At 41.1% G+C, this 23731-nt stretch overlaps 1 protein-coding gene across 2 annotated transcripts in view; it reads right to left on the bottom strand.

Moving 5' to 3' along the window:
* FBXW7 (F-box and WD repeat domain containing 7) overlaps positions 1-21364 on the bottom strand; it is a 176418-nt gene extending 155054 nt beyond the window's left edge. The window contains exon 1 of one of the 2 annotated variants that reach the window (XM_053941379.1): positions 21243-21364. The gene's annotated coding sequence lies outside the window, so the exon portion shown is untranslated. Of the gene's footprint in view, positions 1-5030; positions 5052-21242 lie in introns of those variants that run through there. The other variant, XM_053941380.1, reaches the window with a different exon arrangement.
* Positions 21365-23731: the final 2367 nt, after the last annotated feature.

Here is a 23731-nt window from a genome sequence, read left to right on the forward strand (position 1 = left end):
TCACTACTATCTACAACATGGACTCAACTGAGTAAAACTTGCTAGAGCCATTTTTTCACATCTCCTCAACTTGCTTCAAGATCTCCTGGACACTCCTAACCGTTTTTGCACATTTCCAGTCCCAGGCAGCCAAGGCTTTGTGGGTTCCACTCTGGTGATGTCTGCAGGCTTCTATTTGCAGCCCACAGGCTCGAGTATTTTGTAGACAGCTCAAGGCTTTGGTTGCATCACATGATGGCAGGTGCCAAAACCAAACTTTAGCCCTCTAATTCATACACACACTCTTAATCCTGCTCAGAACTTCAAAACTTTCTTCCAGTTATTTTGACCCACAGGCAGATATGTGTATGTGAGCACCAAATGATTCCAGATTTTTATACCTTGCAAGAGCTCAAAATCATTATTCTTATCTAAACTGTACACTGGAAATTGAAGTAAAGCACTAGTTCATTAAATGAATTCTAGCACGAGAAATTTTCAAGCATTAAAAAATTAGAATGTCTTCTTGGATGTTCTGTAAAATTCATTTCAGACACAGGAATTGAGCAACATTTTAAAATAACGCATGAATGGGCCATCTTACAGATGGTAAGGTAAGGCACATCCCATATTCAAAAGAAGAGAGGAAAGTCCTAAATCTCCTTTCAGAAAAATCAAGCATTTTGGTAAGGTTTTTACAGATTACCATGAAACTTAATTGTGTATGTCTCAAACACTGAGAAAGGCAAACACAGAGCCAATCAAGAGCCCCACCTTATTTTTAGCTTAACTGATTCCCATAGGGCACTATAGAGACATTTTTTTCTTCTCTCTGCCTTCAATCCCTCAAATAAATCCCCTTTATTGGATTATGGATTAATGCAGCAACTATAGCAGTAAGCTGTTTCCATGAGAGTGAGAAAACATAAGATGTGTACCATTAAGCAGAGTAACATCTCACTTGGAACTTGTGAGTCTGTCTTGGATATTGCATTCACTACATGAGAACAATATTTATGTTTTATTAAGTATATTTTGAACAAGATCAATAGTACAGAAATTTAGCACCTGCTAAAACAGTCCCACAAACACTTTATTAATATAACTACTTATTTCCTTAAGGCATCTAATGACCAGTAAATCTACTAGCAATTCATTTTAAGTCACTGCTCTCATTAAACAATTATTACTTATATGTATGTTGAAGAACATATTAATTTAAGATTATTACATAAATTACTGGCTGTCCTTTCAATGCAGAATGGTGAACTACTGATGCTGCTTCTTTTTCACAAAGAAATAAAACTGTACTATTATACTGGCACCACAAACCGTGATCCCCGGAAACAAACACTCAGAACAGCTTTTACTCAAAGACCTCAAAACATTTGACAGATGCGCACTCTCATTTTATAGAGTATGATGCATAAAACGGAATAGTATGCTCCTGAATATGAGAACTTCAGACAAAGTCAGTGGCAAGCTAGGAATAGAAACCTCAGTCCTTCCAACTATCGCACCACTGCTCTGTCTGCATTTCTACCTCCAAAAGACTGATGAAAAAGGCAGCAACGCGAGTTAAAAATAACTTCTGATTAGTAAGGCAGAAGCCCTATGAAAACCAAATGAGCCAGAGTCTCATTCAAGGCTGAACTAGAACCTAGACTGGGGAAACTGAACATTGTACGGCCAGGTTAATGTTTTGCTCAGATTAAGTGAAATTGAGTTTGCTAAGACAACAGTTTTGGTCCAGTAAAGTGTTACAAGCTCTCACCTATAAAGCTTGTTCTATTACTCAAACTGATATAGCTGAACAGACTAGGCATAGAAAACTTCCAGATTTGGAAAGGACAGAGAATAGCCTTTAGAACAACTTCAAGTTGAGAATATGAGTTCTGATTTCATCTGGGCTATGTTAATTAAAATGAGGAGGCTGAAAACCTGTGAAATTGAGATTTTTCTAGGAAAATGACCAAAATTAAAAAGCATTTGTCATTTAAGAAGGGCAGAATAGACAATTACTATTTACATGTGATATACTGAAGATTTAAAGGAGGGGGAAAATTAATGCAATTTCACAAAACCCATTTCTTGAGGGCAGGACAGTCTTACTTGCCTGAAAGACTAGAGTGATTATGTCTTTTCTCATTTCTAGATGTGTGTTCACTTAAGTGCTTCGCAGTTATTTGCTTTCTCTCCTTATACTCCCATAACAACATTTGGTGGCCTATACTGAATATATTTCATTCTGCTGTGTGAATATATAAGACCCACAGATTTTGATGATTTTAGTCGGGGGGAGAGCAAATATTTACCATAGGAAGATGAAGATTCATTGGCAAGGTTTGCATTTGTTGCTTTGCAAGGCCTGGTACTATTTGATGCAAATTCATCTAAAAAAGTTTGGTTCTGATCATGGTAGGGGATTATTAGGGAAAAGTGTTGAAATTTCTTCCACGTACCATTTCCCACTATAGCTGGTAATGTTCAATTATTTTCAGATTCCAAGCCACAATGCTAAGCCACTATAGGGATTTTTCTTGATGTATTATAGCCAATTCATGCTGGATAGTAAAAAATTTTACTGTTTCCCTTGAGGAATAGAGTTCTGAGGTATATGCTTTGAAAGATAATATCAAATGCACTCTCCTTCCTGCAGATGCAGTGGTATCTAAGGGCTAGACAGTACACATTTAATTGTATGTCACAGATGGCTGCTGGTTTTAAAACAAACAGATGTTTGTCGTATCTTCTTTCTTCAATATATGCAGTTTGTGGGCTGCCAGTCCATACTGAGATGGATGTTTAGGAAGCTGATATTGATGAAGAAATGTATAATGAAAAAGCTAACTGCAGCACTGTTCTAGACAGCTAAAACTCTTCAATTTGCTTTATTGCTTTACCTTTACTTAAGCTATCTTTCCAAGCAAAACTACACCAGAATTGCCAGTTTTCTTTTACACATACAGCTGGCATCAATTGCTATCACATATTTCAGTTACAGATGGGTGCGCAGTCATAACATCAACACAGCTTCAAAACCAGTTCCCCAACAGTGGGCTGTTAAAACACAAATTTCCACAGAGTAGTACAAAGGGTTAAAAACATATTATTTTAAGCTCCACAACCTCTTCAATTCCATCACTCATAAGGATACTTTGGACATACAGAATTTAGAAATATGAATTGTGTTTAGTCAACTAGTGGCACACTGACTATTCTTACAGTACTTTTATAGTAACTGCTGTACTGCCAAAATCCTTGGATACCTTAACTGATTCTAAACAATACTGAGAACATAAGTCACCTGTAAAATTTTCACATTGGGAAACTGACATACAGACCCATCTGCAAGTACAGAATTGCTCAGGAACATATTTGAGTAGCTGTCAGAAGGGGGTGCCAACACGACCTCTGGAAGGGGCAGCTCCTTTAAAAATCAGGCTGATTCAACTGATTTTTATTTTCACAAAGGAAAACGACATATTTTGAAGAGGTACAAAACTACTTTGACAACATTAAATTGTAAAACAAGGGTGGGAGGGCAAAACTGAACAAGAAAAGGTGTAGAGGAAAAATACTGCAGCCAAAAGGAGATAGGGAGATAGCACCAAGACTGCTAGAGAGCAAAACAAACCTTGGGCACATGCTGAAAGACCAGAGAGAAGGAGGAAAAGCAGGGAAAGCAGTAACCAGAAGAGACAGGCAAGAGGAAACTGCTTACAGTGCCAATTACATATCCTACCCAGCTCCTCATAGGAAGAGGAAATGAAAAAATGTGCTTTTTTCCCTGCTCTAAGTTTCCTCCATGCAAATTTTACATTAATGACATTTTGATGCTATAGGATTCAGAAAAAAACTAAAGACAGTCCAAAGGTACTTCCTGTAAATAGCACTGTTGAGCTATAGCTGTTAACCAGAACAGGATGGCAACCCAGGTCCTCTCTGACCAGGATCAGCTAGGCAGTCTGAACACATAGTCAGTGTCGCTGCTTCTCCTCAACATCTTATGCAACCTCACCCAATCTCAGTCCTAATCTCAGAAACAAGTTTATAGCAACAACCGTCTCAAAAATGAAATCTAGATAAATTTATGCATGGCCAGTTTCACTGCTTGTCATAGTTGTCCCCAAACTGTTCCAGGGAAAACTTGTTGTTCCTGAGGAATTAGTAGCATATTAGGGTACAAAACTGCTCCATGAGAAAAAAAGTAATTCAAATACTTTATCTGTATTATAAGTAGAGTTACCACTATAAACTAGACTCAACAACTATAACCACCAAGCATAAACACAATACCTACAACAAAACTCAAGATTGTAACTAAAGTGCAAAGTATATTCCAGCAGCTGCTCCCACCAAACAAGTGCACATCTGCAAAGTAGAAACAAGCCAGCTACAGAACATCCATGCTGCACTGTACTGCCCCATCCCTAATAAAAAAGTATTTACAGATAATGATAAATTGGTTTCATACAGTGCTTTCATCAGAGAGAAAGTCCCTAATCCTTTTAATCACGATTATAACTTCATGTGTTATATAATGTAAATACATTTGGCAAATCTGAATCCCCCACTTCTACTGCAACACTATTATTCTAATTACAGGAGGATGCTCATCTTTAACAAGCAATATGGTAAGTTTTTAAAGCACGCTGATAACTACAAAAATTACTGCAATGTCATCCCACCTGAAAGCAACCTTTCATTACACAGACTTTCATTACATCAACTTTAAGAGCTGTTTATCAACAAAAGCATCTAACAAAGTATGCTGTGTCTTAAGCATACAGCCAGAAGAAAAAAAAAAAAAAAAAAGAGCTATTTGCTCATTTAAATAAATTCTTAGAAGTAATTCAAGAAATAAAATACGGTCACTTAATTCAGCCACAGGCTATGGTTAAGTCATGTGTGTTAATCACTTAATAAAACAATAAACAAATCAGATAATCAATAGTAAAAACAGACATTTTTGAAGACTAATACACTTTTCATTCAGAAGTGAACGAGTACCTGCTTAATATGTTTCATTACAGTTAGGACATAAATACCTTCTTTCTTTACACACAGGTTCCATGAAAAACAGCCTTCAGAAAGTCAGTCCTGCCTTTTCTTGTTTCAGGTGGTTCACTACACTGAGTCACCTAGTAAGAAAAGCAACAGATGTATGTGGTATCTTGATTTTTACGTTGCTGAACTCAAGACACAGCACTGCATTGCTCTTTTCCCTGCACACTTTCCTTCTTCACAAAAAAGTTTTTATTGTGCTTTAACAGAAGGTCAATGGCTATCACTTCTCTACTCCAGCACAATGGTGAATTGAAACAAGAACCCATAGCTGTTTAGACCGACAAAGCAACCAGTATGTCTAAGCCAATAAAGCGATTTGTTCATTAAAGCTACTAATAAAGCAACCTTTTGTTAGTCTATGAAACATCAGAAACCTCATAGAATGCATTTAACTATGCTTTCTTAAAAATCACCAACTTAGAAGTTCTAAAATCTGTTAATTTCTTCTCTTCCTTAAACTGATAGTAAAATACTTTTGTGTTGACTTTTCAAAACACAGCAAATGCGACACAAACTCTCCTGCCTATTCATCATCAGAAACGTTTAGGGTTTTTGGTGAAGAGATTCCCCCTGACAAGAGCTCAAATCCATCATATTAATGCTTTATGTAAAGCTTCCTATGCAACACTGACAACCTGCACTAGTGACCACCACAATTATGCACAACAAGAACAAATTCATTCAATGGGCACACTCAGTTCAGACCCAAAGATTCATTTGGATTTGACAAACAAAAATGAGAAGAGCTGTAGTGAGCAAAGATCAAAAATGCTGTTAGCACTTGTGTCCATTGCTTTCAATTAAACTGAAACAAAGTCTGAATCCGAGTCCCCAGCACTTAGTGTTGCTGTCTGGAGAGATATTGTAACTATTCTCAATAACCAGCACTAACAGGACAATGGCCACAAACTTCCTCCAAACAACAGCAGTATTTTTGCCTTCACTTTAGCTGCACTATACCAACAATCCTTGATAGCATTAAAATGAAGTCTCCTCACTTTCTCACAATTTCTAGACTTGCTTTGTTAACAGGTAGCTCCATTATTATGTGATTAGAGACTGGGCCACCAAAAGGGAAGGAAAAAAAAAAAAAGTCATTTTCTATCTAATTACCATCAGCTAGACAAAAAAGGCCAGGCAAGTATTTCCTCTAAACTTTTATGTTTAGAACCTATGAAAGACAATTTCACTAGCAGCAATATACAAGTATCAAAGCTGCATAACCTGTTAACACAGAAAATAAAGCAAAACAGTATGTGAGGGGGAAAAGTATATGTTCTCTTTCTCATATTTAACAGTGAAACACCCCTTTTCTAGAAGCAATCTTAAGTCATTCTTTTGCTGCCATTTCTCATCTGCATCTTTTTGTCAAGCACACTGCAACTACTGGATTTTTTATACGTACAACAACCCAAGCAAAAAAAAAAAAAAAAAAAAAAAAAAGCAAGTTTCATCCTTATTACTGCAACTTCTCCAGAACAAGATTCCCATTTGTTACACTGGGTATAGCATTTGAATTCTCAGTGAAAGTTCTTGTAACAGAATGACAGTAAAATATTTGTCCCTACTCAGAGATATGTACAATCAGCCAAAGTTCTATCCTTTGCTATTCAGAAAAAAGTAATCTTTATTTATAAAATAAACAAGTCTGCTATCTAGGACAAAGATAGCATCCCTCCCTCTACACTGTGACTCTCACTATCAAACCATGAGATTATATCCTCCTTCTGGAATTAAGTGCTTATTCTAACAATAACACTTCAATAGCTTGTGAAACTTTTCAATTAAACAGTTGTCAAGCAGCCTGATAAGGCACAGAAAAACAACTGATAGCTGAAACAAGTCATGCAAACAAGTTTTGTAGACTTCCTAGTTCCTGCCAAACAAATAGTTAATCAATGAGTAGTCAAGAGGCAAACAAATGACCATTAAAATTCATAGCAAAAAGGAACAGAACATTTTATTTAATCATAAATTTTCTACCATCTTCTAAGGTTTTCACTTAAAGCTTTTTTGGACTTTGGAGCCATTTGCCTACTATTGCACCACTGACGTGCTAGCAAAGAAAACAGCAGGACAATAACTATTGCAAACACACTGATTCTAAATAGTTACACAATGCTTTTCTCACGTTCTCTATGAGAGAGGATACATATGACTTTCAAACAGCAATTAGAAGTAATTTAGACATAATATTTTCCTATTTAGGTCCTGAAGTCACACTTTGCTAACTCTCCCTGCCTATACCTGATCAAGTCTTCTAAGAATTCTACAGTCTAATATTAATTTATGCTGAGAAGATTCATACAAGAATCAATCAAGAACACAATACACTGCCTGATATTTGTGATCAACTGCACTTTTCAGTTTGCTTAACTTCCAAAATTAATCCTCTTCTTCAGTTCAGTTCTACTCCTCTCATAGTACAAAGGCAGTGGAATTTATGTTCCTAAATGACTTAAGCATACTTGAAAAGTCCCACTCTTCAGAGATTAACTTCTTGCTCTTAGAAGTAAATAAACAGAAGCTTAGACTTATGATTTTTTTATCAATGGAAAACTGACAATTAGTTCTTTTCTGAGGCAACAAAAGTACTCGACTAAGAAGTTTGACAAATCTACATTTGTAGCTACTGATGCAGCAAATATTATGCAATTGCATAGCTTTCTACAGGTATTCTTTTGGCCAAATCTAAGTGTATACTCCAGTGACTGCAGGGTCAGACCTAGATTTCATTTATCTTATCTTCACCTGTATGCCAGAAGAGCTAATATGATAGTCTATCACTAGTGGCAACAGAAAATTAACCACTGAGTTAAAATGCTTCACAAGTATCTTTAGATTTTTCCTCCATAATAGTAATCAATTTAACATTAAAATTTAAAAAAAAAAATCAAAAAAATTTTAAAGCCTATGGTGATTATATAAATTACTTAGATAACTTAAATAATAACTAGTTTTTTAAACAAACACTCTAAGTTACATGACTTTAACACCTTAACACCTCAAGATGTAGCTTGCAGAACCCTTCTATATATTTCTATAAATAATACATTCTTTATATGTATACATTTATAGGAGTATTTAAGAAATAGACTCTATAATTTATTCTTTTAGATTCTTATTCCTAAACACAATCTATTCATATAGATCTACAAATCACCCAGTTGAATAAATGTTTTAGAGGTATACAGAAAGCCTATAAGGATTAAATTTACTTTTCTCCACAAAAGTACTCACATGGGAAGGTAATAAAATTGAAGCTCACAATGCACTCTTAACACCACAGACCAAGAATAAAACTTCAATTACAAGAGCTGAATTTTTGTTTGCTCTGCCTGGTTGCAACAGTTGTAATGCTAAGATGGGAAACTTGCTATTTATCATTTCAGATAGATCCTAGTGTTTCTTTATTTTTTTTCATGATTCATAACATCAATAGAGAGAAACTTCAGAGCTGAAGTTAGCAAGAAACTTGCTTCTTCTTAGCAAGAAACTTGCTAAGCTGATGTTCTAACCACATTAAAAGATGACCACAGGAACAACTATACAGGAATTGCCATTTCCTGGAGACACCAATGAGAATTCCTCATCCTTACTTGCGTATCAATCATTTTCACAGGGTCAAGCAATTCTTTAGCAAACATGCCCCCAGTACAGCCTAAACATCAGATGCAGTTGCCATTTGTATGGTTGACTCTAATGATGAAACACCAGTAAGCACTGATACCCAAACAGCACCTCCACATTTCTACAAGAAAAATCATGTACAAAAATTCTACAAGGATTCTGACGTCTTACAGAGGTGAACTCTTACAGCAAAAAGTGCTTAAATATAGAAGAACTGGGACCCAAAAAAATGGTCTCTTTAGGCACAGAGATCCCCACGTCAAGAAACTATGCCAGAGGCAAGTGACATGAAAGGCAGAGAACAGTAGTTGTTCATTGCTCCCTGCAACCCAAACACGAGGCAGCACCTAAGGAAGCGAGGAGAACTCTTCAGGCAATGGCCAGCAGATCTGTGGGATTTGTTGTGAAAGGATGCAATGGAGCTGAAAAATTTACAAGGGTTCAAGAAGAAATTGTACAAGTTTTCAGAAGAGAAAGCATTCAAGAATTTCTGAATAAACAGAAACAACTTCTGGCTCAGAGATTCCATAACTGAAAGTAGCTGGAGAACAAGCATGAAATGAAAAGCATGTAAAATGATCTTGTTCTCAATGTTCCACCTGAATCCACTTACACATTTGTTTTGAGATGGGTCATGTGAAGAATTAGGGAATTTCTGGGTTCCTAGACAAGATTTTCCCTTTTATGGCTATCAGATACAGAATACTAGGCTAGAAAAAACACATGTCAGTGTGAACCAGTGGGTCAATTTTTCTAGAATACATTTAAAACTATTTATTAAACACAATTTGAAACAGAACATTTCAATAAAAATACAGAAGAAGTATTTTAACTTTTGGACACCCCTCCCAAAACTGTCATCTTGACAGAAGATATTACACTCAAATGTTTTAATGAGCTTGACATTTCATTCAAAATATTAGCTACAAAATTGTATTTCTACTGGAATAACACTACTGATTATTCTCCACTAAAACATCTACAGCAGTTTCATGGCTTTGCCTTCTAGACTTGCAGTAAGTGCAAGCACTTACTGGGCAACAGAATGGTTCTACTAGTGAACAGTTCCAGCTACTATTTTTCTCCAGAGAAAAGCTAAATTACTCATTTTGGGTTTATTTGCAGGTTGTTTTCCCTCCTGAAAACAAACAAACAAGCAGAAAAATGGAAGAATATGACACAGGCATCAGGCTGTTCACTAATTAGGAAGTCATCTATAGCCTGTTTGTTCCCTTTCCACTGCACATCTCAATGTTTCTGCCATCCGAATCCCAGATCTCCTAGACAATGCACTCAAACTGCAGGACTACTTGAGTACACAAGTTTCTCAGCTGCCACCACTCCACTACACAATTTGAGGGAGTAGGACAGAGCTAACAAACCTAAACTACCAACACCTCAGAGAAAACATGGTACTTTTGCATTTTCTCATTTTATTAGCAGAAATCAGAACTGAGTGATTCTACAGGAACAAGAGAAAAAAAAATTATAAATAATAAAAAATTACATTCACCTCCTACTAAAAATACTTGGTATTAGAATGTATTGGTATTAGAAAACACAGTACTTATCTACATTTGAAAGACCCAGTAAATTTGATTTAATGTGTTGCAAAAACAAATAAGCCATTCATGCATAGCAAGCAAGCTGAAACAATTGTTTGGAGAAAACGATTGTAAAACATATGCAGGTTAATATCAGAGAATTTACACAGCATGGTTTCTGGAAAGGAAACCATGCTTTTTAGGCTAGTAGAATTTTATAATAACAACAGTGAACTAGGGAGAAATTGCTGAAAGAAAGACTTTTGAAAAACCTCCCTCAAAGTCCCAAAAGGCCATTAAGTAAAATTAATATTGGTGTTAGGGGAAAACATTTGTGTTTAGATGCCAGCAGTAAAGCATCAAAAGAAAAAGCAGTAAGCGGTCTGTTAATTTGCAGAAAAGGGTTAACAGCAAAAGGCCACAGTTCTTCACTAGAACTGCAACACATATTCCCTAATGGTCCAGAAAGCAAAAAGCAGCAAAACTCATTCACAGAAAAGCTATTAAGGTTAAGATAAGGGAAGGAACCTTAAGCATTTCATGTAGTCTAACCAAGCAAGATAAAATGGAAAATACATGACAGACAAAGAAAATAATCAACAAGGTAGTGGGTGTCCAGGTGAATATTTTACTCACCAACTTCCTGGACCTTAACAACAAATTCAGAAAGAAACATATTGACTCTTGATAGTCCATAGAAGAATATTACTCAGTAAAAGAAAAATATTAGGATGTGCATTAAATATTTTGGAGAACATTATAATTGGTACATTACAAACTCAATACAGCATTTTAAACAGGCACTTTGTAAATATACAGCACTCCTAGGCAGGCATAAAAATGGTTTGAAATGTAGTTAAACTAAAAGTTAAAAAAGGTGACATTTAGTAGCATGCATCTTAAAGGGGAAGCCAAAAACCATCAGAAAGTTTAGGTATGTTGATCATAACCGAGAAGGATATAAAGGAAAAGGTATAGGAAAAAAAAAAAACCACTAAGAACCTTGAGCTTAACTAGCTTTTTATAACAAAAAGCATATATTCAACTAAACTTAGTTAAAGCATCACAAATAACGTAAAGAAGAACAGAACTACTTGAAGCTTTATACATGAAACTTTCCAGTGCCCAAAACATCTTTGTGGAAAGTGATTCTGAAGAGAAAGATACACACACCTTATAATGAGGTTCCACTGCTTTTCTAGAGATGGCAACGGATAGGCAGAAAGAATAGAACAGAAGTTAAACTCTTAGCTTCACAATCAGTAGAATTCTTGAATGCAAAATTTTTTTCCCCCTTTGGCAGCAGCCACCAAGCACAGCTCTGCAACCATCACAGCACATGCTGCCTCTACCCCAGCTAGCAGGTAGATTATATGGGGAAGTGGTGTAATAGTCAGACTGCAGGATCTGACATGTTGTGATAAGGGAGGTCACAGGAGATAACAGGACAGTAATCAGGACTGTTACTACAGTGATGGGATACAGCAGCAGACAGAGGATACAAATCCACAGGAAAATAGGTTTTGTTAGCTCCGCTGCTCACAGAACAATTTGTTTCCCTTGTGTTTTACGGATTTAAATACTAATATTTCTGTACATTGCAGCTTTGATCACTGTATTAAATGTAGCTCTACTGAATAAAAGGATTAGTTTGTCCATATTGGCATGCTTATGATTGTGATATGAAGAGAACTCGAGGGGAAAACCTTTGAAGATCAAGCACATGCTCTCTTTTAAAGGCCAAAGTGGTAGTAGTGCTGAAGGTGGTTTATATCATGCATATAGTTTACAGCATGATACATATGACAGTACTTTTGTAGTTTAGTATAAGGATTGTAAACACTTTCAGATTACTTACATTTCTATTGCTGTTAAAAGGGTCAATATCACTCTCTCCTTACGGAAAAGGCTAAGACGTCAGGCAAGACTAGCACTTATGTTGACTCACAAACAGCTGGATTTCAGAAGCGGACAGCACAACCACAAAAGCAAAGAAGGGACAGGGAACGTGATCAGCCCTTTTGGTTATAGCACATACTCCACACTGGTTTCAGCAGATCATCAAACCACAGCCATGAGGTTTCAGGGCACAGTTAAGCTGATCTAATGGCCAGCCAGTGCCCAAAGGATTCACTGCCAGCTGTGCATCCCCTGTGCCAGCTCTAACGCACATTCTGTGTCACACTGAGACAACTCAATTTGCTTTTTAGTTCCTTTCTCACTTAAATTCAGGGAACTGAAATTATAGAAAAACAATAGCTAGTGCAGGAAGAGATATGGGTAGGAGAAGCTGTTGGGAGCCATTCCTTCCAGTAGCAACTAAGCAGGTCAAATACAATACGAAATGACAACCCCATAAAGGACAAGTGAATATAACATTTCAACCTTTGTGATGTTTGAAATTATTTTATGAAAGAAGAGTAAAATGTTTAATGATGAGTTTCTCCTTTTTAATCTTTGCTAGGTCGGGCCTAACCTATGCAATCAATTTTGTTCCCACCGCTCTGCAATGTAAACAAACAATAGGAATGAGAAGGACCAAAACGTTAACATTTCTTTTGTGCCACTAAACAAGCTTTTGTTTTTCCAGTCATTCCCAGCACCCCTTTGAAAGGTTCCCACAGCCCGTGTAAACAACTGCAAGCTGAGCAGGATGACTGTACATACCTCCTACATAGGCAGGCAGCAACCCCAGCATGCAGCTCCCCTCACTAGACAGCCACACACCCACCCCATGACAGGGGACACCACCCACCTCTACTCTTCAAACAAAACTCCTGCCTGTGCTCCTGAGTCACACGAGTGTTATCTACTGCTCCCACTAGGCCAAATGTCAGTAATGGCAGAGCTGATGCTGGACCCTCAATTATTGCACTATCAGCCCACTACTTTTCTGTAGCACATCAGGAATTACTTGATTTCAAAATAGTCAAGCCTAACAGTGTTCAAAGCACAAATAACAATAGATTTACCATGGCAATAAGCTATAAAGCTGGGAATACAATACACAACCTGAAATCATAGAATCAGAGAATGGTTTGGGTTGGAAGGGACCTTAAAGGTCATGTAATTCCAACCCTTTTGCCATGGGCAGGGACACCTTCCCCTATATACCAGGTTTTTCAAAGCCCATTCAGTCTGACCTTGAAGATGAGATGAAAATACAGGATGTCCTGGAAACAAACTAAATGTAACTGTGCATGTCAAAGTTGTTTTGCTACAGCAAGCCATGTCTAAGAACTGCCCTAGCTGCAGTGCACTCAGCTATGTAAAACTTTCAAATTTAAGTTAAACATCTGGACAACCTAATGAAGCAGCCATTAAGGAGATAATCAGGGTTATTAACAGAAACACTTCTATATTATAATACTGCAAAATGTAAAGTTCAGCCACCTGTGTATTACAGCCCACCTAAGATACTATTAGTAGGACCTCTTTCACACATATCACTCCCCTGAAGACACAATGTCAAAACATAATTAGCATTACTACCATATTACTCAAGGGCTACCAAAGCCTGCATGGTACTCTTGACATGTTTCATGGAGATCAAGTGGCTGTTCAGGGCTATGTATCACATAGTTGGTAGGGTGGAACAAGTGCAGGGCAGCACAAAGTCCAGCAAGCTGGGAGTCAAGCAGTGTCCAAGTCTTACCCAAGTCTTACTTACTCTTACCCAGACCACCAATAGCACAGTCAGAATCTACCTGCTGCCACAGATAACACAACTAACACACCATAAAAGCAGAGGGATATAACTGCCCCCTTCCAGCAGAGGCTTGTCATAAGGGTCATGTCTGCCCCATCTTGGGTTTTATATGGGGTAGGAGGGGGGAGAATAGCAGGTCTGATCATTGTCTCCCTCCCCATCAACTCTTGTAGCAAATAGCAAGTTAGGAGAAAAGCAATCCCCAAACACAGTGCTCCAGAAGAATTGATTATTTCAAACCCATTCTTGCTGAAAGATCAAATTGGGACTGCTATTTTGGTATGTGGAGAAAGAAATAGTATCTAAAGTTCCCTGAGGAAAAAAAAAAAAAAAGAAGTAAAAAAAAAAATAAAATCACAGCATCTCTGCCTTAGCATGCCTTAAAGGATGCTGAAGATTAGCCCTCAAGATCCATAAAAACTGTCACTACTGTACTCTGTAGTAAAGAAAAAAAGAGTTACCTGTCATTGCAGTGATCCACCCACTCAGAGAAATGCCACAGATCTGCAGACACACTCATCAGCTCTGGCAACAGCAGATGAAACTGCCACAGCAGAACTCAGAAACAAACGTTTAAAATAACTTAGACAAGGGTATCTCCAGGATCACAGTTTCAGGGTCCTTTTCTGTTGTGCCAGATCATCTCTCGCTTTGAGTATCATTGCATGAATTAAAACAAAATGACAAGATATAAACAGCAAGAGAAGTAGACACTCCTGGCAAACTGCAGGTTTACTGGCCCAAGCTCAGGGCCACAAGTAATACAGCTTAGCAAAAGACATAGTCAATGGTGAAGCAAAGACGAAGACATCCTGTTTTCAACAGAGATTCAGCACTATGCCAAGCTGTGTCAGGTCACACTTGCCACAAGAGATGAGTAATATTTCCTCAGAGAGGTCCAAATCCATGGCTGTAGTTTTGGTTATTATTTAATGGTTATGGCCTTGAACACTAAAGAAAATACTCTCTAGTATAGTCTAAAGCCTTATTAGGCAATGAAGAAGTCAACAAAAGCAATGTACACACTACTGTCTAGCAAAGAAATGCTAGATTTTGCAGCTACTGCAATAGCTAGTGAGCAACTTCTCAAGCATGAAGTATGCTACAATGCTGAAAAGGCTTACACTTGCCAGGGAACACACTGAGCAGCTTACCCTCCTAAAAAGGGAACTTGAGGAAAAGCTTGAAACCTTTTCTTCCCCACTGGCTTATGATGCTTTGGGCTTGTTAGTCATTTAGTAAGACAAGCAGCTTGTCCTGAAGTAGCCTGTTCAGTTCTGAATTCCCTGTGACTACTGTCATTCCTGCAGACATATACGGACACACATTCTGTCCTATAAAACACATCACATTTTATATAAAGACAGTAATAACTTTTCACATGCAATTTTGCAATACAGCAGACTAACTCCCTATAAGCATAGGCAGGTCCTGCATGCTACAGCAGATCTAAACATAAAGTTTCACCTTTAAGAAAACATGGTAGACTTTATCCTGAAAAGCACGTGCTCCAAAAGTATCCACCAGCATCTGTGAGAACACAGAGCTAATGTGTGCAGTAAGGACATGATGACAGTCAAAGAGGGCAGAGTTTAAGTAGATACTGTCAACAACACACACCCAGGGTTTGCAGCTCCTGTCCTTCTGAAATTCACAGCAGTTGCCACAACCTACACAAACACAAAGCCACAGCTGAGTAACTCTGACTCTGCATGACCGAATTAAGGAATCCTTCAATCTATCAAAAGGACCCACCAAAACTTCATGTGCAATCAAGTCTCCACCACCACCCTTAAATTCTTTGATAAACCCACCAAGGAAACACACAGAGGAAGGCTCTAGAAGCCTGTATCATGTAAAGGTCACCTCCCACATTCCAAGCCATCCAGAGCAACATTTCTTAAGGATGAAGTGCTGAAGAGGGAGAACAAGCTCTGACATTGGACCAAGAAATTGAGGAACAGGAGAAGAGTACATATGAACAAGTACAATGATTATCCCAAATCAGTTCAGATATTTTATTTTCAAAGAGAGACCCATGTTTTAAGAGGGAGAACTGGCAGGGAAAAGATTTAATTTATTATTACAACCTAGGATACTGTAGTGGTGAGATTTATTGACTGAGGTTTGTGAGGAGTTTAAGAGGAAATTATGGCAACTCTCTTGCAACCCTGCTCTAACCTCCCACTGGCCACAGCTCCAGCTCCACAAGGCCAGGTCTCACCACAGCACGTGTATGCCTCTCAGCTCCACCCTAGGGCAGCCCTCCTGCCTCGGTAAGGAGGCAGAGCTTGTGCTTAGAAAGTGTTCAGCAGTATGCCCTGCCCTCTCGAGTACACTTCATCTCAGCCTGCCCATGCTGAAGACTTCATAAACTTCCCAGTGCTGCTTCTCCAGAGAAGTATCAGACAGGTCACGACATCTGCACCACTGAAAGCTTTTCAAGCAAAAAAGCATTTAACAACATCCACATTTTGGACAACTCTGAATAGCCAGCCTTTGAACAGGAAGCATTATTTAATGACCTCAGAGCTGTCCCTCTGCTGTAAGCAGCCATCCAGTCTCAGGTCACAAGACAAACTAGACTCACCTAGGCCAGCTTAGCAGGCACTACCCGCAAGAGGATTCTCCGATACTGGAGCTCAGACACTAAGCAATTTCAAGAAACCCATTCCTTTTGCCTCCACATCCCAATGACCCCAGCCCACAAAACATCTAAGGTACATCAATATGTTAATCATTTTCATAACAATGTATTTGGATTATAAAAATCCAAACATCACTCGACCTTTTATGAGAGTATTAAAGAAAAACTGTTTTTCTTTTTTTTTCAATATAAGCTAAGGTAAATAGCATTGCAAAATGTATCATACTGGTATAACTCTAAATTACAGCCAAAAGGGAAAACAGCACATATTTTTTGTTTAGTTGGGTTTTTTTCTTTGTTTCTTTTATATCTTAATTAAAACATGCCATGCTTCTCTATTTTATGGCCATATTTGTGTTGGGTCAGAAAACTAGACAAATTCTACTAGTTCCTAGTGCAACAACCACCACCAATCATGTTGAAGGGATTTGGATTGGGAAAAAAATAACTGAGAGCAAATCTTGTTGTTGCAGCTACCTGTAAGCACACAGCTGCTGAAACCATCACACCAGAAGTGTGCCACCAAAACAGCACACACCAACACTTCATCCTCCAGCACAAAGCAAAGCCAACTGTCTCAGCTCAAGACTCAGGCAAAGCTTACCTAAACTAAGCAAGATAATTTTGGACAATATTTTACACACCTCCTCTTACCAACCAGCTGTGGGTGTTGTATCCTCTAGCTGATGGTAACATCTTCAATTGCCACAGCAAATGAAAAGATTTCTGCTGGTAGGTTAGGCATGACATTATAGAAAAAATTGCATTGTTTCACCCTTGTAAAAATAACTGCAATTGTTTCACAGAACACTGAGAAAACAAAATAGAGCAGAGTTCCTGAATTACACAGATCTGTCTATTTAGCAAAAATGAGCAGTCTTGAGGAGATGAACACGTATTTTTTGCCATAGTGAGCATGAGCAAAACTGAATGCAGTAGTTCCTTTTACTCTGACATCCCTTAGTTTTGAAGTACTTGACATTACAGATGTAAATCACGTCCACATTACTGACAAAAAAACCTAGCAAGGATCTATTAGTAAATACATGACTGCAGTGTATGCACAGGACAAACACTGGAGTAGCTAACCAGAACCACTGCTGCAAAGACCCAGGCAGGATTCACAGCATTGCAACAGTTTAATTACTCCCATTCCCTCTTCCTGATCAAGAAATGTCCCCTCGCAAGTGAGCCACAATGCCTCTCACAATTCATTACAGCCAAAAAACACCTTGCATATGCAAAACTCTCAAAGAAGAAAAGCAAATGTGTAGCTTAATGCTTAAGTAAGAGCCTAATCAAGCTGTTATATTTACTTATTGATTTTGGCTGAAAAGAGAAGGTAGCCAAAAATTGATTACTTTATTATTTCACCAATAATCTTTACAAAGTGAAAGATGGAGAACCACCTTTCATTTTCTACTAAACGCAAAACTGTGACAGGTGAGGAATGGACAGGGATTTAATATTCTTCCTCTCTCCTAACATAGGAATAAGAAGGTACCCAATACACCTGACAACACGTTTATTCACCAGTCACTTCAAAATAAGGACTTGTCCATTCCTCCCTCAAAGCCACCAAACATGTTCATCCAAGAGGAAGCCACTAAGGGCTGCCAAACACACAGAAGTGACACAGCCCTAAAGAACACACTAATAGCAGCCAGAAGGGTGTTCTGGGACGGGCACCTGTAAGCATCTTGTGCTGCCTAGAGTCTTTTGCAGACATCCTCTGGGCTAAACTGTCCTTGCTTGATTTAGCCAGAAGAGCCTGTGTAATAACCAGCAGCTGTACCACCACAAAGCAAGATGAAAAAGTTTGTTGACAGTAAGTCAGTTTCCATGCTTACATGGGCCTAGGTCTTATCAGACAAACACCTAAAATCTTTGTCACCTTTGCTGTCACAAGAGACTATCTTAATATCCATAGCAGTGATCGCAGTAAATAGACTTTGTCTACCCAGTGAATACTTAGAGCATTTCAGTACTGAACCATCCATCAGTTTCCACAAATTGACTAAAGCACAATACTTTGTTGTGGAAGAGCATTTTCATGAGCAATTGATGCAATGTTTATCATGTCTTTCCAGAATTACCTGACATACACAGTCCACATATAACAAGGCTGAAGCAGCTATGCAGATAAGGTCTTTATGCTACTTTTATTTCAAGTGTAATGTACATACAGCCATTGCATGTGCTCTTCACAAAAAGATTCAGAAGATTAAACATGTTCATTAAATACTGTCCAAATTTTAAAACCTCTGTTTACTTTAAAGAGACAGAAGAGTAAGTAGCATTCCTCTCTGTTTAATAACATTTTCTGGCCTAAATCATCACACACCATTCCTTTCTTTTCCTCATTCAGAGACAACAAATTCCATTGAAGTAATGAACAAAACTTCTGCAAAGTACCGCATGCATACATAAGGGGAAGTAAAGTTAATTTGTCAGCCTAAGTCTAAAGATAAAAAGTATTTCTTTCCCTAAACTAAAAAGTTATTTGTTGTATAAGTTTTTCTAACAGTTAATGCAAATGAAAATCACATAATTACTCATAAACATTTATGTTTCCAAACAGACACTGTTCTATTAGTAAATTATTCAGCTTGAACAAAGGACCTACACTGATTAGATATAAGCTGCAGTAGGAGGAAAAATCCAAACCTTGACAAAAAAAAATTTAAAACATGAAGTGATATATCTTTTTGAGATATTTATGAACCTGGAACACCAACAAGAATGCATAATTGCCATCAGAGACAGAACGAGGCTGCCATTAACAACCAGATGATGATGGAGAAAGGGCAGATTTAAGTTTGGGACTAGGAAGTGCCTCAAAACAAGTGTAATCACCACATGAAAAAAGGATATAGTGTCATTTTGCTCCTGTAGATATTAAATGCAGCACAGAACTGACCATCTCCTTAATACTGGCCTGAAGAGAATGCAACTGCCTTTCCTAACCACTGAGTTCTGCGACTGAGAAAAGCTAGGAATGAACCAAATGTAGAGTTCAACTTCTTTACACCCCTTTTCAAAACAGCAGCAATGACAGAAAGCTTAAGATAGGGAGATATTTCAAACTAAAGAAAATTAATCTTCTTACCTTCAGCAAACTGTGTCTCAAAATGAAATTGTGAAAGATCAGGTGCCCTGCCTACCTTAAAATTCCTATCGATGTCTAGGTTTTCCCGAGTTTTCAGAGGCTATCTCCTCAGCAGAATGGAGAAGATATAGCTGGGAAACAGGCAGTAAGTGCTCTCAAGTGTTGCACAAACTGAAGCACAGAGCAAGCATCCATAGCTGGAATGCTGGAGTATGGCCTTCTGTTCACACCCATATACTTCAGCAACTGTGTACATTTCTGCTACGTTTTGTTTTCCTCTGCTTTCAATTGCATCTGGTAAAGAAAGCACAGGAGAGCAGGCGCCTAGCAACTGGCCCACAGGATGTTCACAAGCTGTACACTCTTCTTTTAATGAAAAGCCCGACAAACCCTACAACGTTCCCCTTCAAAGTCTTTCTAGACTCCTTCCAGGAAGATGTGGAGAGGACTCGTGCAGACGACAGTTTCCACACAAGAGTTACAATTTCTGGATCTCTGTCTGAGCACTGTCTCATCAAATAAACGACATTCAACCTACTCTCTTCATTTTGCAGTACATCCTCCTCATATGTAACAAATTGCTGTATAAATTTTAACACCCAAATAGTACAATTTAACACTAGCAGACACAATTGTTTCTTCCCCGACAAGCTACGGAGGTGTTGTTTTCTTCAGTTAAAAGAAAGTTAAGATACTCTATTGAAAAACTTCAAGTTTTGATACAGTTTTTGCTCAACGGGAAATTATGCACGGGGCGGAAATTCTAAAAAGCAAAGCAAAACAGAACCCAAGCAAACACAGTCCCATTCCCAAACGAGACACTTCTTTACCCAGTCCCGGAGTGAGGTCTGGAGTAAGAGCAAGAGCACTCTCGTGCCTCGTGAAGCAGCAACTACTCCGATAAACAGGAAGAGCCAACACTACTCCTGGCTTTTAAAACACATTCAAAATACTTTACATGGAAAATAAGCAACTCTTCAATAACGTTTTTCCGCGAAATGAAGAGCTACATTTTCCACCCAAGTGTTATGTAAATGAGCGGGCAGGAGGCAGCCGCGGGGTGTGTTAGGAGCCATTCAACCTATAGAGAAAAGAAGGAAAACGGGGGAGCGGGGTGGGGGATGTTTGAAACCCTCGGGGCTCACAGCACTGCGGCCGTGCGCTCCGCTCCCAACCTTGCACAACTTTCCGCCGCGGCAGTTCCGCTCGGCTCCCCGGGCGGGGACGGGACGGAGGGGTCCGAGCCCGCCGCCTTTGTTCGCGGGGGCCGCCGCTCTCGGCACAAAGCGGGCGGCAGAACTTGCGGAGGAGATCTCGGCCCTCCCCGGGGGCCGTGGCGGAGCACCCCCCTCCCGCCCCGTCTCCGCGGCGGGCGGGAGCGGCGCGTGGACCGCGGGGCAGCAGACCGTGCGCGGCCGGCAACGTGAGCCGCATGGGAAACGGCGACCGCCGGCGCCGCGCCCCCCGCCCCGGCCCCCGGCCCCCCGCCCGCTCCGCCGGCAGCCCCGGAGCACCCAACCCCTTCCCAAGGCGGCTCCTCCCGCTCGCACTCACTTTTCGGGACGGGCTCCGCTGGGCTCTCCCTCCGCTCGCGGCGCGCGCGCCTTCCCGCCGGCGGGGCGATGCGGGCGGCGAGGCGGAGCCCCTCTCCCCCGGCGGGATGGGGACCGCTGCCCCCCCCCGCCCCGGGGCTGCCGCCGGGGGCCGGGTGACTTCAAAAGGGCTGGCGGATCCAGCCGCCCCCCCGCCCCGGGCGGGCTGCGGACTGGTGGCCCTCGAGGAATCTCCCCGGCTGCGGCTGTCCCGGCGGCGGATCAGGTGCGCCGCCGCGTCCTCTCACATGGAGCCACCGCCTCGCCGCCCCTCGGCGCCCCCCGGGCCGGTCCCCGCACCGCCGCCGGCCGGGAGGCGAGTGGCTCGGGCCGCGGCCCCCGCCGCTCTCTCCCTCTCATGCACTGCGGGCGCCGCCGGGCCCCGGCTCCAGCGGCGGGGGGGCCGTCAGGGCCCCAGCTGGGCGGCGCGGCGGGGCAGCCGGGCGGCGGGGCTCGGCGCCGCGACCGCTCCGCTCTGCGGCATGTGGGGGGAGCGGCGGCGCGGGGCGCTGGGCGGCGAGGCAGGGCCGGGCCGGGGACGCCGGACGCGGTGGGGGGAGAGGCGGCAGCAGCGCCCCGGGATCCGCTCGCTTCCTGCGGCGCCGGGAGGGGGCGGGGAGGGCGGGCGGGAGAGGGAGCGAGCGCGGCGGTGGCGCGGGCGGATGACAGCGGTAACCCGGCAACGGGGCCCGCCCCGCCCCGGTGCCGGCGCGGAGCGATGATGCCGAGGGCGGGCGAGGCGGAGCCGCGCAGGTCCCGCCGCGGCCGCGCGGTTCAGCCCGGGACAAGGGGGTGGCCCCGTGGCCGCCCCGCCCTTTCCCGCCATGGGAATGGCCGGTGCCGGGGCGATCCCGGTGCATGCCGCTCCGTGCCCGGCCGCCGCTCGGTTTGTCCGGGAGCCGGCGGTGGGAAGTGCTGGTCACTCTTGGTGCTTCCAGAAACTGGGGCTCACCTGTCCCTATCAGCACTTTGTCAGTCGGGCTGCGGGCGCCGCGAACCCATGAACGGGAATGATGGCTACCCCGTCCCTGCTCTCCTAAGGTTAAACCAAGCGTTATTTACAAGAGCCTCTAACAGAATCACAATTCGGTTCGAAAAAGACCCCTGGGTTCATTGAGTCCAACCTATGACCGAACACCACCATGGTCAACTAGACCATAGCACTGAGTGCCACATCCAGTCATTCCTTAAACAGCTCCAGGGACCCCACCACCTCCCTGCACAGCCCTTTCCAAACTACCCTTTCTGTGAAGAAATTCCTCCTAGTGTCCAAACTTAACGTCTCCCAGTGCAGCTTAAGACTGTCCTCTTGTCATGTTTCTGGTTGCCTGGGAGAAGAGACTGACCCTCATCTGGCCACACCCTCCTTTCAGGCAGTTTTAGAGTGATATGGTCACCCCAAGCCTTCTTTTCTCCAAGTGAAACAACCCCAGCTCCCTCAGCCGCTCGTTGTGATGGCCATGTGCTCCAGTTGCAGAGTTGTGGCCATCACACAAGAGCTCTGCTAGGCCTCCTTTGGGTTGTGATGCTGATATACAGCACTGTTCAACAAACAACAAGGTAAAAACTGAGTACTTAATTGTTGATCATTAAGCATATGGGATGGCTGAATGCAGCTCTCAGCCTGGCCACTGACAAAAGCTTAGGCCTCAGGAAAAAGGAAAAAAAAAAAAAAAAGCAGTATTTGATTGTTGCCATCATAAAGCATATACAACAAGAGCAAAATTAAGGTTACTCATGTACCTTAGGTCTGGCATTTCCTTCCTTTTCCAAAGATCATAGCTGATCTTTGCCATGTCAGGGTATGCCCAGGCAGACATCAGCTGCTCTGCCCAGACCTCACACAAGCATTGATTGGGACCCGGATGTCTGACTAAAAGGCACTAAAAGGCACTAAAAGCCTTCCAATTGCCCACTAACTTTTTCCTGTCTGCTATTCAGTTGTAAATCTGTCTCTTATTCTCCATCGTCTTCTGCCTGGTATTCCTTTACCCTTTCCTGTTACCTTGTTTACCTGATTTTTCTTTTCCCGTGTATTAAAAACAGATGTTTGAGCTCCTTTGAGTCTCCAAACCTCTGCCATGTCCCCACTGGGACAATGCAGCAGAGAAGCACTCTCACTCTTGAGAGCTGCAGGCACATCCCTTCCTCACCAGCTGAACTTCCACACATCCATTCCTGCCTAGTTTATGCTAATTGTAACAAATTGGCAAGGGGTGCTTTTGCAGACAGAAGCCTCCTTCACTAGTGAGGCCTGCTTCCCCACAAAAATATCACCTTTTCCACAGAACGACAAAGCAGCCTTGCAGTAAGTATATAGGTAAAGATGTAATCGGGTAATTTAACTTCTTATTCCTGGAGCAGGCAGGAATTAAATCTGCATGAATAATATTTTCATTTAGCAAGGTCTTTTCCCCACAGGTTTACAAAAACACATGCATTTTTTGCCCT

The sequence above is a fragment of the Vidua chalybeata genome, chromosome 4, assembly GCF_026979565.1.
Source record: "Vidua chalybeata isolate OUT-0048 chromosome 4, bVidCha1 merged haplotype, whole genome shotgun sequence".
Taxonomy (NCBI): domain Eukaryota; kingdom Metazoa; phylum Chordata; class Aves; order Passeriformes; family Viduidae; genus Vidua; species Vidua chalybeata.